The sequence below is a fragment of the Xenopus tropicalis genome, chromosome 3, assembly GCF_000004195.4.
Source record: "Xenopus tropicalis strain Nigerian chromosome 3, UCB_Xtro_10.0, whole genome shotgun sequence".
Lineage (NCBI taxonomy): Eukaryota > Metazoa > Chordata > Amphibia > Anura > Pipidae > Xenopus > Xenopus tropicalis.
This window is the reverse complement of record NC_030679.2, coordinates 138,143,425-138,156,395: the sequence shown is the minus strand read 5'-3', so window position 1 is coordinate 138,156,395 and position 12,971 is coordinate 138,143,425. Positions and strand designations below refer to the sequence as shown.

At 47.2% G+C, this 12,971-nt stretch overlaps 2 protein-coding genes across 2 annotated transcripts in view; one reads left to right on the top strand and one right to left on the bottom strand.

Moving 5' to 3' along the window:
* Window positions 1–12,971, bottom strand: part of atg4d (autophagy related 4D, cysteine peptidase) — a 125,906-nt gene that overhangs the window by 27,286 nt on the left and 85,649 nt on the right. The gene's annotated exons all lie outside the window — the stretch shown is intronic.
* The window catches only part of LOC105945363 (extended synaptotagmin-1), a 52,857-nt gene that overhangs the window by 18,819 nt on the left and 21,067 nt on the right, over window positions 1–12,971 (top strand). The window contains exon 3 of the mRNA XM_031899388.1: window positions 9,304–9,399. The gene's annotated coding sequence lies outside the window, so the exon portion shown is untranslated. The remainder of the gene's footprint in view (window positions 1–9,303; window positions 9,400–12,971) is intronic.

Below are 12,971 nucleotides of genomic sequence, written 5' to 3'. Positions count from 1 at the left end.
GGGGCAGACTCCGTGTCCCATAGCTCCCTCCTGTCTGTGTCACTGTATCACCCTGCAGTGGGAGGGGCAGACTCCATGTCCCATAGCCCCCTCCTGTCTGTGTCACTGTATCACCCTGCAGTGGGAGGGACAGACTCCGTGTCCCATAGCTCCCTCCTGTCTGTGTCACTGTATCACCCTGCAGTGGGAGGGGCAGACTCCATGTCCCATAGCTCCCTCCTGTCTGTGTCACTGTATCACCCTGCAGTGGGAGGGACATACTCCGTGTCCCATAGCTCCCTCCTGTCTGTGTCACTGTATCACCCTGCAGTGGGAGGGGCAGACTCCATGTCCCATAGCTCCCTCCTGTCTGTGTCACTGTATCACCCTGCAGTGGGAGGGACAGACTCCGTGTCCCATAGCTCCCTCCTGTCTGTGTCACTGTATCACCCTGCAGTGGGAGGGGCAGACTCCGTGTCCCATAGCCCCCTCCTGTCTGTGTCACTGTATCACCCTGCAGTGGGAGGGGCAGACTCCGTGTCCCATAGCCCCCTCCTGTCTGTATCACTGTATCACCCTGCAGTGGGAGGGACAGACTCAGTATCCCATAGCTCCCTCCTGTCTGTGTCACTGTATCACCCTGCAGTGGGAGGGGCAGACTCCATGTCCCATAGCTCCCTCCTGTCTGTGTCACTGTATCACCCTGCAGTGGGAGGGGCAGACTCCGTGTCCCATAGCCCCCTCCTGTCTGTGTCACTGTATCACCCTGCAGTGGGAGGGACAGACTCCGTGTCCCATAGCTCCCTCCTGTCTGTGTCACTGTATCACCCTGCAGTGGGAGGGGCAGACTCTGTGTTCCATAGCCCCCTCCTGTCTGTGTCACTGTATCACCCTGCAGTGGGAGGGGCAGACTCAATGTCCCATAGCTCCCTCCTGTCTGTGTCACTGTATCACCCTGCAGTGGGAGGGAGAGCCCCCTCCTGTCTGTGTTATGGGTAATAAAATGCACCTTGCGCCTTGCACTTGTTTCCCTAACTGAGCCCTAATGTCCCACCCAGTTCCTGTGCATCGCTGCTTATCAGGTTGCTGTGAGTGAAGGCATTAGCTAATGAGCAGTATTTAGAGAAAGTAAGTTTAGAAGCCAAATGATAACCAGGGAACCCTTTAAATATAACCTTAGTGATATGGGACCAGATGCCCTGCGGCCGCGCCTGTTGGATCAGACAGATTTGGAACTACTTACCTTATCTGTGATTGGGTTTAGGAAAGGTTTCTAGGTTGGGGAGCATTTGTACTGAGTGAGTACAGACGGCTGGCAGCCACTCAGAGAAAGCTTTATTTATTCTATTTATCACTTCCCACTTGTACGTTGAGGTAATTTGGAGGAAAAGCAGAAAATCCATCAGCCAGGCAGACTGAAGGAGGAAATTCTGGGGGAAGATAAAGCTCTGGCATCCTGCTGATGAAATGCAAATTTCAAGGAGAAAAATAATAATACACAAAATGCCCCAAAAGAATCTAGAACTACAAGTCACATAGTTCCTTTCTGACCATCTGAGCTGACAAATGAATGCTGGGAATCGTAGTCCCCCCCAACAGCTACAGCAGTAACTTTCCCCACTTCCTTTTCTGAACGATGTCATTAGACATTAATAACATGGGGCAACACCAGCGCCGAGGTACTGGGGCTCAAGGCAAGGGTATATTAGACTGGGGGGTGGGGGGATTAACTGTATCCACAGCTGGGGGGCTGCAAAGAGTTTGGGAAGCTTTCTCACACCTCCTGGGGCAGTTTGCTGATCCTATAGATAAATAACCATTATTTTGCCCCCTGGGATATTTGCTCAGGGCACTTGGTTAAATGAAAGAGGTTCAGGGTGGCATGTTCCCCCCTCTGCCTCTGCGGCTAATGAGCTGCCTTCACACCAGGCTCTATGTTCCAAACCACACTGGGGTGTAAGTATGTGTGTTGCATGTGATATAAGTGTTAGAAAGGTGTTAGCAATCAAAAGGCATTTCACAATAGAAAAAGTATATATTTGTGGGCAAGCGGTATCCGAATGAGTATTGGCGGGTGTTAAAAAGGTGTTAACAATGAAAAGGCATTTCACAATAGAAAAAGTATATATTTGTAGGCAAGCGGTATCTGGATGATACCACTAGAGTGGGTCCTGTCATGAGTGGGAGATCTTAGGGCAGCCGTACTGGGAAGCATTCTCTTGGGGCAGATACAGGCAGGTTCAGCATTTGGTATCTGAATTCTAGAATATAAAGGGGAAGCACTAAGGGGGACTGAAAACCTGGGGGATGATGGGTGCCGGGTCATACTGGGGTGTGAGTGGCCCACCATGACTGCTACCTCAGGGACCCCCAAACACACACTCACCTACACCCAGGCTCTCCCCCTGGCACGTGTACCTTATATTACACAGTGATTGGGGGAGGGCAACGGGGATCAGGTCTGGGTTGGCCAAGGCAAAAGGCCTGATATACCCCCCCATCCCCATTATCACCTAACTCCAGTGTGAAAACCAGGGTGATGGAGGGCCATACTCTCTACACCAAACAAGCCAAATTTCCAGGTACAAAAGTTAACAAGAGTGTTTTTGCCCTCCCCCAGTAAAATGTTGTGTGTGAAGCAAGTTTCGTACCTTGTCTTGCGGCTAAAATGGCTTCCAAGATCATGCACCTAAGGTGGCCACTTTAAGGTAGAGGCACTTGGATGCCAATTTGGAAAATAAATGTAGACACCACCCATTACCTTAGGTTATAAATGCATGCACAAAGACTTTCCAGTCTATGTGCCAATCAGGTAGGGTAGGGGTTGGTTGTGGGGCGGTGCCTAGGGCAGCACCGGATGAAATTCCATCACCGACTGCAGCATATACAGCATAATCTGAAGTCCAGTACCATGTGGACAAAATCAACAAATTGCAATGTTCAATGTTACAATGTTCTCAGGTCACTCGGATGTTGAATGCTAAGAGGAAGAATTGAACACTTGAATGTCAGAAGAGACAGACACATAGTTTGGGACTTATAAATAGTGCAACATGAGTTGTAAATCAGCAATTGTGTTGTAAAGAAGGCAAAAATAGAAAACAGGGAACTATTTGCTTCATGTACAAAGACCAATCCCCCCTCAAAATTCAACAGTAAAAAAAGATGTGGTCGGAGGCTGCGGCACCTTGAAAAAGGAAGTATTTTGGTTTCGTTGGGAACTTTGAATAAAGCATTTATGTTACAGGACATATAAGTGGAATGCATATTTGAATACTTCCAGTAAGTTGAAGGCTTGTTAAGGGATCACATTCAAGACACAAGTATTATCAGTAAACAGCTTGGATTAATGAAGGACAGATCACGTCGGATACATGTACTTGCTTTTAATGATGTAAGAGTGTGGGCAGTGAGTGGGGTTACAATAGTTATATCTACATTACATTACACTTACCAGACATTGTACGATTACAGCCATTCAGTTGGCTGAGTATATATACATAGGTGCAAGGCAAGAAAATGGAGGGGGCAGAGACTGTTTTAGATGGGTACTGACATTTTTATGCCATTTTTTGAGTCTTAGAATGTCATGCCCGACTAAAAGAAATTCACAGTATAGCTCCACTTTTACACCTTTTCCATGCTCCATGCCTTAGCTAGAATAAAATATATTCCGGTACCCTGGCACTAGAAACACAGCTAGGCACATACAATAGAGCACCGCAACTTTGACCCATTCTGCTTCTGTAACAAAATGATGAATTGCATTCTATATAAAGCAGCTTGAGTCGCCGGACTCCCTCCATCAACATCTTCAAGAGTGCACATTGTATATGCCTGTCCTATAGATAACGGCCGTGTCCCCCTCCAGGTTCTGATCTACATCACGCACCCATTACAGGAACAGAGGGTTAAATGAAAATAAACGAATCCTTGCACTTAAGGGTCTGTATGTTTGGGATTAGGAAGCTGACCCAGCCCCGGCCTTAAACAATACCAGGATATGATTGTACCAAGTCTGAGCACCCTATTTCCTTACAGATAACAAGATGGGACACGGATCTCATGGCAGTGACGTGTGTGGTTTTATTAAAGGTCACTCTTACGTAGTATAACATGGACCTAATGACAGGTATTTGTACTGTAAGAATAGTAACGTGTCAGCTGAGGAGCCGAGAACACTTACCACATCCGTCATTATATCAGATGCTACAGAGACACTGACAAATAATTAAGACTGTGGGAGAGATGGAGCTTATAGTGGGATAATAGCTGGGACTGTGGCGTAGGGAGAGATGGTGCCTATAGTAGCAGTGGGGGATAATAGCCTCTGGGAAGGGACTGGGGCTGTGGGATAGCAGGTATAGTAGGGAGAGATGGTGCCTATAGTAGCAGTGGGATAATAGCCTCTGGGAAGGGACTGGGGCTGTGGGATAGCAGGTATAGTAGGGAGAGATGGTGCCTATAGTAGCAGTGGGATAATAGCCTCTGGGAAGGGACTGGGGCTGTGGGATAGCAGGTATAGTAGGGAGAGATGGTGCCTATAGTAGCAGTGGGATAATAGCCTCTGGGAAGGGACTGGGGCTGTGGGATAGCAGGTATAGTAGGGAGAGATGGTGCCTATAGTAGCAGTGGGATAATAGCCTCTGGGAAGGGACTGGGGCTGTGGGATAGCAGGTATAGTAGGGAGAGATGGTGCCTATAGTAGCAGTGGGATAATAGCCTCTGGGAAGGGACTGGGGCTGTGGGATAGCAGGTATAGTAGGGAGAGATGGTGCCTATAGTAGCAGTGGGATAATAGCCTCTGGGAAGGGACTGGGGCTGTGGGATAGCAGGTATAGTAGGGAGAGATGGTGCCTATAGTAGCAGTGGGATAATAGCCTCTGGGAAGGGACTGTGGCTGTGGGATAGCAGGTATAGTAGGGAGAGATGGTGCCTAAAGTAGCAGTGGGGGGATAATAGCCTCTGGGAAGGGACTGGGGCTGGGGGATAGCAGGTATAGTAGGGAGAGATGGTGCCTATAGTAGCAGTGGGATAATAGCCTCTGGGAAGGGACTGTGGCTGTGGGATAGCAGGTATAGTAGGGAGAGATGGTGCCTATAGTAACAGTGGGGGGATAATAGCCTCTGGGAAGGGACTGGGGCTGAGGGATAGCAGGTATAGTAGGGAGAGATGGTGCCTATAGTAGCAGTGGGATAATAGCCTCTGGGAAGGGACTGGGGCTGTGGGATAGCAGGTATAGTAGGGAGAGATGGTGCCTATAGTAGCAGTGGGATAATAGCCTCTGGGAAGGGACTGGGGCTGTGGGATAGCAGGTATAGTAGGGAGAGATGGTGCCTATAGTAGCAGTGGGATAATAGCCTCTGGGAAGGGACTGGGGCTGTGGGATAGCAGGTATAGTAGGGAGAGATGGTGCCTATAGTAGCAGTGGGATAATAGCCTCTGGGAAGGGACTGGGGCTGTGGGATAGCAGGTATAGTAGGGAGAGATGGTGCCTATAGTAGCAGTGGGATAATAGCCTCTGGGAAGGGACTGTGGCTGTGGGATAGCAGGTATAGTAGGGAGAGATGGTGCCTATAGTAGCAGTGGGGGATAATAGCCTCTGGGAAGGGACTGGGGCTGTGGGATAGCAGGTATAGTAGGGAGAGATGGTGCCTATAGTAGCAGTGGGGGGATAATAGCCTCTGGGAAGGGACTGGGGCTGTGGGATAGCAGGTATAGTAGGGAGAGATGGTGCCTATAGTAGCAGGGGGATAATAGCCTCTGGGAAGGGACTGGGGCTGTGGGATAGCAGGTATAGTAGGGAGAGATGGTGCCTATAGTAGCAGTGGGGGGATAATAGCCTCTGGGAAGGGACTGGGGCTGTGGGATAGCAGGTATAGCAGGGAGAGATGGTGCCTATAGTAGGTTGGACAGTAGAGCCATATAAAGTTAGTTTTGGCCCTTGACTTTGCTGTCACTAAGGATGCCCCTTGTTTATTAATAAGAAGCTGTATGACCTCCCTAATATATACGTGTAAGTTACAAGTGAAAATCCAACGTAGGCGAGGAGTCGGTTGAAGTAAATAGAGCGAGGCGCAGACAGACAATAAAAGTGGGTTCATTGTTTTATCATGTTTCTCAGATGCCTAAATGGCTGCCCCGTTTGAAAGAAAACTCTATGTTCCAATAATATGTGGGGTGTGGTGCTGATTTTAAAGGACTCGTTAAAAGATCGTGCTACCCTGTTATTTTGCCGGAGAATGAGATCACCGCGAGGAGAAAAACAGCAGGTTTGGGAAACCTTATTGGCTGAATCTCTTCGTTCACTTTTAAACCGTGTAAATCCTGGCAGTTGTAAACAATGGAAAGGGAGGTGTATATATGAATGGGTCTGCTTCTGGTTGCCAAGGTGTTTGGCTTTAGATACCAGGAAACAGTTTACATTAGAAGTTGAACAGAGGCAGGGCACAGTGAGTATTATTGCAAAGGTAGGGAATGAAGACCAATTGCAATGATGTGGATTTGTCCTTACACCAGAACTGCAGGTCAGATGGTTCTCCTGGTGCAGAGCTGTCTAACTGGAAGCCCACAGGCCAGTTGTGGCCCTCCAAAGGGCCCCCTGTCTGCTCAGAGGCTTCATGGACTTCACTATAAGACATCATAATTAATTCAGTTTGGCCCCCAACTTGCTGTAGGACATATAATTGCACCCCTACAGCTGCCAATTCAAGCCCCTCAGACGGGTTTGGCAGCTTATCTGCCCGTGTATGGGGCCTTGAGGTGGGCCCACCCGACTGATATCTGGCTGCAAATCGTCCAAATGTCAACAGGGCAGGTTTGATTTTCCCATTGGATCAAGGACCGCATTGGTCCACACCCTTCTGGCCTGTATCCCTGTTATTGTGATTTTAGGACCAAACAATTGGATCAGCCCTATATTGCCCACCTTAGGTGGGCAAATTGGGGAAAGATCCGCTGGTTTGGTTACTTTGCCAAATGAATGGATCTTATAAGGTATGGACAGCTTAATCCTACAAAACAGCTTCATCTGTCCCCTTACTATTGGTCAGAAGCAAAACTTTGCCATATTTCTGATTATTTCTCCATTGGGTTAACTAGAAGTTACTGGGCCCCATGAAAAATTGTTACCTTACACATTAAAATAAGGTGTTTTTCATAAACAGATTTCTCATCTTTGCCCAGCTATATCTCCTATATAGTTTCACACTGCATGGCTCTATAGTAGTTTGGTCTGGTTCTTGGTGTCACCAAACTCCTGGCACTTTGGTCTGGTTCAAGACTCCTGGCCAACACTAATGGAAGTTGGTAAATGACGAATGGAGAGCATATGATAACAACATAAAGAGACATAGGAAGGAGACTGATACTGAGGAAGGCACAAGAAGCCCACAAATCTGCCATTGCCTCCTATAATTGGTGTTTTGTGGGGCACCCTACTTTCTTGGGTTTCTATTGCACAAGACGTAAGTGACTGTCAATGACCATGTTTAAATATATTGCCAACCTTGAGCTAAAGGGAGCCCAGACAAAAAAGGGAGCCTGAACCCTAAATTGCTGGTGGGATCACCTAAACTTCAGTTGGAAGTGCCTCCTAAATAAGTAACAAAGCGCCAAGCAGTAGAACTGTCTGTCTGGATGATGGGGCATCAGCACACCGAGGCTTTAATGTGAGATTTATACAAACGTCTTAATAACAGTAATTAGAAGAAGAGACTGAGGGTACAAAGCCACACGTTGCAAGCCTGATGGCATAACAAGTGGTGATGGGTCTCTCAAACCCACATCCTGTTGGAGCTCAGATCAGGGGAAAAACCCACATGGTACAGTGTAGAAATGAGCACTGGATGCACCCACCTTTATGGCGTGACCCATTTGTACCTAAAGTCATGCAATGCCCGGACAGCCGCCCAAGGCTACGGTACTGTTCCTTAGGGATCAGTGCAACCATTAGCCATGCCCACAGAACGTGCTGGGTGCTGTAAGTGAGATATTTACACAATGTCTGGTTGTGTCAAGTCCTGCACCTGACTTTTGGGAAGCACAAGGGCAATTGCGTCCATTTTAGCGCATTTGGCACAGCTGCTACAGATGCAACACGGTCATGATTATGTTGGATTTATGAGATAGATACTGCAGTATGGTAAAAACACATGGCAAACTGCTCCAAAATTGCACTTTGCACACTTGCATTTTCACGGACCCCTCTAGTGTTTATTTCTGGTCACTGGTGTAAAAGGCAGGGCCCCTTGAATCTTAGAGCACCCCTTTTTATAAATAAGTCACAAATAATAGGCACAAAGGACATATTGAGACTTAAAGGAGAAGGAAAGGTAAAAACTAAGTACATGTACGGACCCATAGGGTTAATATGCCCCTATGGCTTTAAACCCTACTACTTCCGAGTTCAGCTGTTACCGGGCAGAGACCCATGTATCCAGTTATAAGTTTCCATATGTGCCTATTGGTTTACAGGTTGACTCCACCCTTTGCACTCCAATATAGTGTTTAGCAAAGGGGTGGGGCTTCCTCTTTGGCTGCATCTGTTGACTCAGGTGGCAGTTTCACTGAGCCTGGGATCAACAGGGCCCCAGTAAAGCCAAACCCTACCCTAGAGAAACCATCTTATCTCTAGAGAAGTCGGGGATAGGGACCCCGTGAATGAGGAATAGCAAGCATAGAAGAACACCTTAAAGGAAAGGTACAAACTCAGTAAGCTTTATCAGAAAGGTCTATGTAAATACAGCCATAAGCACTCACAGAAACGCTGCACTGACTTCTCTGTCAAAAGATTTGTTGTCTTTGTTTTCCCGTGCCAGAGACAAGCAGCTCTCCCCTCTCCTGCTCCCCTCTCCCTCCAGAATGCTAAGAACTCACTCACCCCCCCTTAGGAATGTGGATCTGAGCCAATCCGCAGGAAGCTTCCTCATAGTCTTACGAACTGAGCATGTACACCGGTCTGGGAGTCGGCGCAGGAGTGAGGCATTATGGGAACTTTCTGTACACAGCTCAGTGTTTTATTCCCGTTTGGCTTCTGATCATCTGAATGGGAGAAATATGGGGAGACTTAAGGGCACTATTGAGAGAACTGAAGGTATGCCTGCAGCTTGGGATTAACTCTTTATTGGCCTTTCCTTCTGTCTCATACAGTCTCTCTCTGCTAAGGTTTGTGCACCCACATATCCGCCACTCATGTTTCTTACACTACAGTCTATGTAAAGTACAAGCTCTTACTGTAATATTGCCTAGATCATCCCTTTAAAGGATAAGGAAACCCACAGATAGTCCCCTAACTGGTCGCTTACACCTTTCCCTGCCCAACAGGAACAACTGGAAGACTGCAAGAAACAGCACTTAACAAACAATACCCTGGGCTGGTGCATTTTTTTGAAGAAGAGAAGCCCCATCCTGGGGTAACAGGTAAGCTGCTTAAAGCTCTGAGGGGTACGTAACAACTTGCCACGTTTCCTATTGGGAGTACTACTCCTTCCTTTCCCTAACTGCGTTACTAAGTGTTGAGTACAACTCTGAGTAGGTGCTTCCGGAATAATCTAGATGCTCTGCCCTTTCCATACCTGCTTTATCTGTTCATGGGATACCCTTACCGTTAGGATTGCTGCCTGCCCACCCCTGTGGTACCCTACCAACCATTTGCATTCCCTATCCCCAACTCCAATAGACACCAAGGAGGAGTTGTATCAGTGGTGTAACTAGATGTTACTAGGCCCCACAGCAAATTCAGATTGGGGCCCCCTATACTCTTGCCCCCCCCCCCCCCCCCCGTTTCCTCTCTAGTTACACCTGCATGGGGTCCTTGTTTGGGTGCCTATAGTGAGGGGAATATGGGGGCAGCAAGTATCCATACATATTCTGTATGCAACATCAGGCAATTGTCAGCATCCTATGTGGGATGGGAGATTAATGGCTTCCTGCTCGTTTGTGAAGTGCCTGATAGGACTCCTTCCTTCTGCCATAAACCCGTACCGGAGTTACTAGCAAGTAACAGGCTGCCGCAGGCTACTAGGCATCATGGCGCTCCCCACCATTTAAGCATAACATCATTGTCAACCCCCTAGGAACTTTTTCATGCTTTGTGGATCCCCAGTAATTTGTACATGTTAGTGCGGCTCCCACATCAACTTTGTCATAGATCACCATAAAAAAGTAAATATTATAATGTCTGTTTTCTGCCAGTAAAGACATTTTCTAGACCACAGTAGTTTTACACGCACAGATACCCGCTAAATATCACCTCTGCCACATCCTTGTCGTGTGGGACCTTCACAGCCCTCCCACACACACCCCCCGTATGGGAGCGTAGCATTTCTAGCAGCTGTTCTGTTCATTTAGGTACCTCTGTATAGTAATGGCTTGTATTACTGAGTATACGCTGTGGCTGACACAGGACAGGGCGTTCTGGCACTAGGGCCGGGAGGAATACACCCTTTGGGTACTTAGAGAACTTAGTTCAGCTTTAGTCAGACCATTCTTTCTGATTTTCTTTGACTTCTCGTATAGTACCTATATTTTCCAGTACTTAGTAAGCGATTACATTCTCAACCAGGCAATTATAGGCCTGTAAGTCTGACATATGTGGGGGGGGGGGGGGGCAGGGCCATTATCGGGGGAGAGCAGGTACAGTTGTGCCGGGCCTGGTGAAATCCCCTTCTGTAAGAGGGGCCTGACTGCATTGCAAATGTTACGCGAATTGCAACCCCCCCCCCCAATGAATAAAAGACTTAAGGTAAATTCCACTGCCCCCAATGAACTGACTGACGTATTAGTGTATTAATCAATAGAACCCTTTATATGAACACTTATTATAGAGTAACATCAGCTGTTTATATTGCACACACAGGGGGCGTGGCCAAAATTTTGGTACTGCGCTTGTGGCATATCTTACCAGTGTATGGTTATGTATGGGTGGAAGGTCTTCCATGGCGGCTATCGACTTACAGCATTATACTCACCATATCAGCATCATTAGGGCTAGAAGCCCCAGAGCCGGAACTAGGGGTAGGCAAGAAAGGCACCTACCTGGGGCGCAGAGGCAGAGGGGATGCATTTTGCCACCAAAAAAAAAAGAATCACTGATTCAACCGGGGACAAAGGACAAAAGCTCCTCAGTGAGTCGAGCAAACTGCAGGTGACTATTGAGGGGTGCAGAGTTCTGGTGAGTGAACACAGGCAATTGAGGGTGAAGAGGAAAGTGGGGGAGCATATGAGCTCTGTTGCTGCTTCCCCTATAGTTACACCACTGCCCAAGCCCAAAAGGTACGTGCCTTGGGTGGTGGTACCGCTTGGTCCAGCCCTGACAAGCCCTCAGATTTTTAAATTATGACTGATGGAGGTTTTTATCTCTAAAGGCTTGGTATCTTGTTATCGCGATGGGGGAGAAGCCCCCCTGCTATGGGGTTTTGCAGAATAATAGCAGAGAGTTCCAAATGTTTAAATGCAATGCTCTAACATTCAGATTGAAATTGTAGGATAAATTACTAAAAATAATACATCGGAGGATGTTCTGCAAATAAAACTATTGGCAGCCATTGTAGGTCCCCCAAAGATACACTCCCATTGTAGGTCCCCCAAACATACACTCCCATTGTAGGTCCCCCAAACATACACTCCCATTGTAGGTCCCCCAAACATACACTCCCATTGTAGGTCCCCCAAACATACACTCCCATTGTAGGTCCCCCAAAAATACACTCCCGTTGTAGGTCCCCCAAAAATACACTCCCGTTGTAGGTCCCCCAAAAATACACTCCCGTTGTAGGTCCCCCAAAAATACACTCCCGTTGTAGGTCCCCCAAAGATGCACTTCCGTTGTAGGTCCCCCAAAGATGCACTCCCGTTGTAGGTCCCCCAAAGATACACTCCCGTTGTAGGTCCCCCAAACATACACTCCCGTTGTAGGTCCCCCAAAGATACACTCCCGTTGTAGGTCCCCCAAACATATACTCCCATTGTAGGTCCCCCAAACATACACTCCCATTGTAGGTCCCCCAAACATACACTCCCGTTGTAGGTCCCCCAAAAATACACTCCCGTTGTAGGTCCCCCAAAAATACACTCCCGTTGTAGGTCCCCCAAAAATACACTCCCGTTGTAGGTCCCCCAAAAATACACTCCCGTTGTAGGTCCCCCAAAGATGCACTCCCGTTGTAGGTCCCCCAAAGATGCACTCCCGTTGTAGGTCCCCCAAAGATACACTCCCGTTGTAGGTCCCCCAAAAATACACTCCCGTTGTAGGTCCCCCAAAGATGCACTTCCGTTATAGGTCCCCCAAAGATACACTCCTGTTGTAGGTCCCCCAAAGATACACTCCCGTTGTAGGTCCCCCAAAGATACACTCCTGTTGTAGGTCCCCCAAAGATACACAATACGTGCACAGATTTTATCCTTATCCGACTGAAACCTATCAGATCGACTAAATTATTTACATTTTATCAAAAGAAGATCCCCAATGGCCAGCCAAACAGGGCCAAAGCAATTGGGACAAATCCCCCAGATTAAAGGGCAATTCAAGCAATTTACTGAAAGTATCCCAAATATAACAAAGATCCAAAAAAATTCAAAAAGAAAAATCACATTTTTATTAGAAAATCCATATTAAAAGCATACGAACCCCAATACATGCCTCCTTACGCGTTTCGTACCCTATCGGTACTTAGGGGTTGTAACCCCATTGGTTCTAAGGCACATATTTAAGCACAAAATAACCCCACCCATCATTAAAACCATTACTTCTTAAAGAGAGACACCGCTCTCTACATCTCAAAAAGTTTTTACAAATTCATAAACAGGGTTTTTATAACAGGGTTCTGTATAATACGTATCAAAACAGTAAAAATCATAGAAAATGAAGACTGTTCACTGTCCATTAATTACATTTTACATTTATTAAAGCTAAACATTACAAGTAGCTGTTAGAAATCTATATAGCCCCATTATATAAATGGGGTCCTATCCCTACTACATTCATTTAATAC